This window comes from Ovis canadensis, chromosome 8, assembly GCF_042477335.2.
Source record: "Ovis canadensis isolate MfBH-ARS-UI-01 breed Bighorn chromosome 8, ARS-UI_OviCan_v2, whole genome shotgun sequence".
NCBI classification, from domain to species: Eukaryota; Metazoa; Chordata; class Mammalia; order Artiodactyla; family Bovidae; genus Ovis; species Ovis canadensis.
This window is the reverse complement of record NC_091252.1, coordinates 95,165,485-95,172,960: the sequence shown is the minus strand read 5'-3', so window position 1 is coordinate 95,172,960 and position 7,476 is coordinate 95,165,485. Positions and strand designations below refer to the sequence as shown.

General features: G+C 48.1%; 1 non-coding gene and 1 pseudogene across 1 annotated transcript; both read right to left on the bottom strand.

The window, feature by feature from the left end:
* Window positions 1–1,068: 1,068 nt before the first annotated feature.
* LOC138445167 (cytosolic arginine sensor for mTORC1 subunit 2-like) overlaps window positions 1,069–7,476 on the bottom strand; it is a 47,964-nt pseudogene continuing 41,556 nt past the window's right edge.
* On the bottom strand, window positions 2,209–2,280 carry TRNAC-GCA (transfer RNA cysteine (anticodon GCA)). The gene has a single exon. It is a non-coding gene; the product is annotated as a tRNA-Cys (tRNA).

Below are 7,476 nucleotides of genomic sequence, written 5' to 3'. Positions count from 1 at the left end.
AGTGGGAAACTACACCAAGGCACAGTTTTCTCTATTCAGGCTCAGACAAGCTGCCTCCGTGGTTAAGTACTCATGACGCCACGGTCCTTGGACTGAGGGGCGGGCGGGCAGGTGAGTTGGGGGGCGGAGGCCTTCCATGTTTCCGCACAAGTGGGTCAGGGAGGGCAGGACAGTGGGGGAGCCCTGGGCCAGTCTAGTCGATTGCTGGGGAGGTGGGGGTGAGCTAAGGAAACCCCAGCCCAGAATGCTGGGGATGCCCCCACCTGGGGAGAACCGAGGCTCTGCCAGCCCCAGGAGGGTCTGGGGAAAGGAGAGGGCATAGGAGCTTGTGTTCCAGGCTATTGGGTCTCTGGGGAAACTTGCTGTCCTGAGGATGAGCGCTTGTGGTGGAGAGGGTTGGACAGGACCCCCTTGGTAGTCTTGCTGGGAGTTGGGGCACGGGCCCTCTGGTTGGCAGGCAAGGTTCTGGGTGTCTGGGTTCCCCGCCCGGATCAGCTCCCTCCGCCCCCACCGGGGGCTCCCTGGGAGCCTCACCAGCACACCACCATCCACTGGCCTGCAGTCTGCGGGAACCAGCCCAGAGCTGATGGAACCAGACACCAGCAAACATAGGATCCAGAGCCCCTGTCCTCACAAGGGCCTTCCTGGGCTCCATGAACTCTGCCCTGCTCAGCCAGCCCCCAAGATGACAGGAGAATCGGTACCCCATCTTCCTTTGGCATCTGCCAATGCCTCCCCGCCCCTGCCCCGCCCCTACCCACCCCAGCCCTGAGTGAGGCCGGATGAGAAGGTGGCTGGGCTTACAACTCCCTGGGCCCCAGACATCATTTTCTGGGGTGGGGGAAGAGGTTGGGGGTCTCACTGGAGGATCTGGGGACTCCAGGAAGGCAGGAGGCCATGGGGAAGCCTTGGCTTGGGTCCCAGCCACTGAGGGTGTCTCCTAGAGACCCATCCTTTGGGGGCCGCGGGGCCAATTTTCTAGTCTTTTGAGAAACACCGCAGGAGTCTTTAGGGCAGGGTGGGCCCAGGCCTGGGGGCACGGATGGGGAGGAATGGAAGAGGCCCTCCTTATTTTTCTGCTTGCCTGACTTTCAGGGCGCTGATGTTTTCTTCTGGCACCAGTGTGTGGAGGAACTTGAAGGTGCTGCTGTAGTAGGTTGGGGTGTCTGCGGTGGCCAAAGGCTTGGAGATCCGTGCCACTTCGATGCACTTATCAAATCCCAGGGCCTGACCTCCAATCCTCACCATCTTCCAGAGCCCCCAAGATGCGCTCGTGAACAACAAATTACTAGGAAACCTCTGCTGGGTCTGCTCGTCCATCACCAGGGAGATGTAGCCTTCGATCAGGGAGAAGGAGAAGCGGGTGGGGCCACAGTTACCGCTGGAGGACACCAGGCGGTCCTTCAGTCCACTGGAGTAGAACGTGACGTCCATAAGGAGTGTGGCAACAGTGGGCGGTATGTCAGAGTCCAGGCTGGTGACACAGAGCCTGTTGCTCGGGCTGGACAGTGGGTGGATGATGGGCCTCTGGACGGCCTCAGCCTTCATGAAGCAGTGCGTGATGCTAAGGTTCTCAGCTGCCAGCGTCTTGCTATTGATGACGTGCAGGGTGGTTAACTCTGATGACAAGGTGTGGGTGATGAAGGGCAGGTCCTACTCACACACCAGGATGAAGTCCATCTGGTAGGTGGACAGCGTGGACACAGATGTTCTGATTGGTCATTGGGGCCATGAATGACTTGACGATCTCGGTCATGCCGATGGGCTGGAAACTGGAGAAGCTGCCGCTGCCAGACACTGCACTGAGGGCCAGCCAGGTGGCATCGGCCACACCCAGGTGTTCTGAGGAGGGCAGTTCCAGGAAGCCCTCCTCATCGACAATGATGGTGTAATCCTCTGGCGTCTTGATCAGACTGAAGAATTTGCACCTGGTCTCAGAGGACAGGGAGGGAAGTTTGATCAGGCTGTAGGTGAAGAGTGGGATACTCTCCTTGACAATGCTGGCAACTTGCAGCTGAGGGAGCAGGTGTTTGGAGTGTGGGTTTTGGAGCTGAACAAGCAATCACGTCCTAGTTCCACTGCTTAGCAGCAGGTGACATCTCCGAGCCTCAGTTTCGTCATCTCTAAAATGGGGATAACAATATTTACCATGTAAAGTCATTGTGAGATTTGATAAGATGACGTAGATACAATTTGATATAGCACATCTTCCCCACCCAGGGATCGAACCTGGGTCTCTTGCATTGCAGGCAGACGCTTTACCATCTGAGCTACCAGGGAAGCCTGATATAGCACATAGTGAGCACAAATAAATGGTAGCTAATATCCTGATTTCTCAAGTCTTGACTGATCCCACCTTTGTGGAGAGAGTCCTTGGCTGGCATTCAAGCCAAAATGCTGTTGGTACATGTTCTGAAGTTCCAGTTTCCTAAACCACAGTGTTGAAAACTCTTGGTCATTGTGGAAAGTTCAGTAGATATGAGATATATTATTCCTAGGAATCAGAATTTACCAAAATTACAGGCCCCTGGAGGTGACGTCATTTTAGCAAAAAGATCCTTTGCTACAAAGATGTCACGGTGTGTTTTGTTTGCTTTGTTTGTTGAGTCACTAAGTTGTGTTTGACTCTTTGTGATCCCATGGACTGTAGCACGCCAGGCTTCCCTGTCCTTCATTATCTCCCCAAGTTTTTGCAAACTCATGTTCATTGAGCTGGTGATGCCATCCAACCATCTCATCCTCTGTCACCCCCTTCTCCTCCTGCCTTCAATCTTTCCCAGCATCAGGGTATTTTTCAGTGAGTCAGCTCTTCACATCAGGTGACCAAAGCATTGGAACTTCAGCTTCAGCATCAGTCCTTCCAATGAATAGTCAGGGTTGATTTCCTTCAGGATTGACTGGTTTGATCTTGCTGTCTAGGAAACTCTCAAGAGTCTTCTCCAGTACCACAGTAGGAAGGCATCAATTCTTTGGTGCTCAGCCTTCTTTCTGGTCCAACCCTCACATCCATACCTGACTGCTAGAAAAACTATAGCTTTGACTATACGGACATTTGTCAGCAAAGTGATGTCTCTGCTTTTTTATATGCTGTCTAGGTTTTTCATAGCTTTTCTTCCAAAGAACCAGAGTTTTTTAAAATTTTGTGCTTGTAGTCACCATCCACAGTGATTTTAGAGTCCAAGAAAATAAAAATCTGTACTGTTTCCACTGTTTCCCCATCTATTTGCCATGAAATGATGGGATCAGATGCCATGATCTTAGTTTTTTGAACGCTGAGTTTTAAGCCAGCTTTTCACTGTCCTCTTTTACCCCCATCAAGAGGCTCTTTAGCTCTTCACTTTCTGCCATTAAGAGTGGGTATCATCTGCATATCTGAGGTTATTGATGTTTCTCCTGGCAATCTTGATTCCAGCTTGTGATTCACCCAGCAGAACATTTCTCATGAGGTACTCTGCATATAAGTTAAATAAGCAGGGTGACAACATACAGCCTTGACGTACTCCTTTCCCAATTTGGAACCAGTTTGTTGTCCCATGTCCAGTTTTACCTATTGCTTCTTGACCTGCATACAGATTTCTCAGGAGGCAGGCAAGGTGGTCTGGTATTCCCATCTCTTGAAGAATTTTCCACAATTTGTTGTGATCCTTGCAGTCAAAGGGATTCATTCAACATATAATTTTGCCAGCCTCTGAGCCTATCAGCTGTCAATAGTCACCATCTCACCTGCCTGCTAGGGTTTTCCGATCCTGGCCATCTTCCTCAGATTCAAGAACATCCTTAGGACCAAAGCTCCCTGTCAAAACTCTATGGTCTGATGCTGGAGGTGGAGCCTCCCTTGGAGAACTGTGCAAGTCACACTGAAGCCGACAGCTTCACCCTCGTGGAAGGATACTTTTAGGGTGACTCTGATGAGACTTTGTCGAAGTGGGGTTCTGCCAAGCAGTCTCTACTTTTGACACCCACCGTGGACTTAGGATTCTGCTGGTATCATGAAACATACTTTCTGGAGGAGTGATGCCTGTTCAGCACTTACTTTGCTTAACCTACTGACCCATCAGGACCTGGCAGGGAGATGACACACCGCTGATTGTCTGATTGAATGGAGCAGCCCATCGATCTGAAATAATCATGGTAATTGATGGTAAAATAGGACCCAAATCAAGGAGTCACAGAGTGATTCTCAGAAACACACCTATTGTATAAAGTAGTGATTCTCAGTGTTTTGCGAAGAGGAGCATGTTGCTACTTGCGTGATTTGCTATTGTTGCTCTCCACCTTTCTTTCATTGAAATAAGCTTTTTAACCTACTTTGAAAGATATACATTAATACTTTTAAAAGAGATTGCAAATTAAAGCTTGTTTTTGGTTTTAAAGGCAATATGTATTTTTAGAATTTGATGACTCTGCTGTACTCCTAATGGCCTCCACTCCCACGGGGATGATGGTGAACACTCTGATGGATGAAATAAGGTCCAGCTCTTCCTTGTGTTCCTCCTGCTTTTAGATATGTTCCATAGTACCTTTGTCCTGTCATTCCAAGCAGCGGCATGTTGTTGAATAAAGTGAGAACTAGAATAAAAGTGGATGTCATAGCTTTTGGATCTTCCTTGAGAAGAATAGTTCTTTCTCCTGCAGCACTTAATCAGGAATGAATGGAATGAATGTATGATTATTCTTAAATTGTTGCCTGAAAATTGTCATGTCGTTTTTCACTTGTATACGTCACCCTTCATTCAAATAGTATGCTCCTGAAAGGAAGGCTATTCTTTTTTTTTTTTTGGATTTCAAGTGACAGGGATTTAATTTCATGCAGCTTAAATGAGAGTTGAGATTTATTGACTCCTGTAACTGGGAGAGACAGGGCTGCATTGAAGAAATCAGCCTGTGTAGTCAGGGCTTGCTCTCACTCTCCATGTCTCATCTCATCTCATCTTCTCTTTGTGTTGATTTTATTCTCTCTCATTACCAGGATTTTCCTCTCTGTGGTAGGTGATGGGGGTGGGCAGGGGGAATGAGTGGAGGGCAGGTGACCTGGTAGCCAGTAGCTACAGACTTTCATCATCTCAGCTGTTGTCTGATGAATTTGGCTGGCCTCCGTCCCTGGTTCCTGGAAGAAAACCTCAAAACTCTTGGAATTTCCCGAGTGATAGGAGTGCCTTTGTAATTCATCTGTGGGTTCTTGGACCACACCTGAGTTTATATGAGGTGACTCATTGTTGGCCCCCAGAGAGTTTTAGGATGGGGCCGGCCAGATCAGAAGGGCCAACCATGTAATTAGAGGGTTGGGGCTATGAACCAAGTAATATCAGCCCCACTTTCCATGGGTGAAAGAGAGTGGAGATTGAGTTCAATCTCATGGCCAATGGTCCCATCACATAGCTATAGAGTGAAACCCCAGTAAAAACAACTCTGACGAGTATATCAATGTCCCAGAAGAGTGACTCATCCTGAGGACACAAAAGCTTCGCATTTGGAACCTTCCCACATGGTGCCCCATATGTCTCTTCATTTGGCTATTCTTGTTTGGTATCCTTTTGCTATAATAAATCTGGATAGTGTTTTCCTGAGTTCTATGAGTTGTCCTAGGGAATTATCAAACCCAAGGAGCTCGTGGGAACCCCTGCATTTGCAGCAGTGGGTCAGAAGTGTGGGTGGCCTGGGCTGGTGCCTGCAGTGAGGGTGGGCTGTAGAGGACGGTGCCCTTAACCTGTGAAATTCAACCTAACTCTGGGTAGCTGGGGCTTCCCAGGTGGCGCTAGTGGTAAAAAAAAAAAAATCTGCCTGCCAATGCAGGAGACATGGGTTTGATCTCTGGTTCTGGAAGATCCCCTGGAGAAGGACATGGTAACCCACTCCAGTATTCTTGCCTGGGAAATCCCATGAACCAAGGAGCCTTGTGGGCTACAGTCCATGGGATTGCAAAAGAGTCGGACATGACTGAGCAACTAGACCGGCACCTGCGTCTTTAGTGTACAAAATGCATTGCGCTACCTTTGGTGCGATTTCCAACACTGAAGTGGAAAATTCCACACTAAGACTTCAGTTGGACAGATTGAGTAATGTGGCCACCTTTGAAACTGGCTCCACGCGGCGTGAAGAGGAGCAGTTCTGCTGCAGTGGGGGGCACGGGGAACCATGTTGGGTGACAGAAGCAGTAGTTGTCTCCCACAGCAAAAGTTTGCGTGATTTTCTGGTCTCAGCATGTTGCAGAGACAGTTAGTGTTCATCAAATATTTATTTGCCCCCTTACATATGTCAATATAACCACAAGTGGGGTCTGACTTCTTGCTGCTCAAAAGCCAATAAAGGGACAAGTTTGGTGGAAAGGAAAGTTTGCTTTATTTTGGATGCCAGCAACCTGTGTTGGGGGAGGACAGACTGCCGTCCAAAGGCCAGCTCCCCCTCTCCCTGACAATCAGGAGGCAAGAATTTTTATAGGCAGAAGGAGGGGGCTATGTGCAGAAACAGCACAGTCAGCTCTGATGGTCATCTTGAAATTCATCATTGGTGGTCTGACCAGAGTCATCTTGATTATTTTAAGTCCATAATCTTCAGTTCCAGGATTGATTTGTTCCCATTTCCTTGAGGCCAGTTCTCCCAAATTGTGGCAGTTTATGTCATGGCTACAGTCTGGACTTATGCAGTTAACTTCTTCCACCTGGTGGGAGTTTCAGTATCTACAAGACAGCTCATAGGATATGGCTCAGAATATTATCTACAGCCTTTGAGGAGGAACTAAAGGTCCTTGGCTTTGCTTAATGACTAGAACTATTATTATTTATTCTTGTTGGACTATTTTCTTTTGTTCCTGCATTTTCTCATTTCTCTGATTAAACTTATTCTTTGGCTAAAGTTTTCCCACAGACAAAAGATGGGATGAGGATGTGGTGGGGGTGGGGATGGGGAAGGGTCCTAAGATCCCACTCCATTTCATCAGTATTCCTTACGGTTAAGTTGGGTCCTTATGGCTAGTTCTGGCCAATGGACTGTGAGCAGAATTAACATGAGTCAATTTCAGCCAAAGGTAATTAAAAGCCTAGAGTGTTTTCTTCTCCCTCTTCTTTCCTTGCTGCTCTGACCTTGGCCATCAAGTGTCCCAGTTGGCATACCACAAGATGGAGAAGGGTACTTGTTCATGTTGGTCTCTGCTGTGTTAAGTCAATGAGATTTGGGGGCTATGGCAGACTGATTAATCCCCCCCATAGATATTAGGTCCTAATCCCAGAACCTGTAAATGGAAAAAGGGTCTTTGCAAGTCTGATTACTTTAAGAATCTTGAGATGAAGTTGTTGTCATGGGTTATCTGGGAAAGTCTTAAATGCCATCATAAGTCTACTCATAAGAGAGACAGAGAAAGATTAGACATCCACACAGAAAAGATGAGGTGACCCTGGAAACAGATTGCAGTGATGTGGCCACAAACCAAGGGAATTTACTCTCTCACAGTTCTGGAGGCCCGAAGTCTGAAATCTGTAT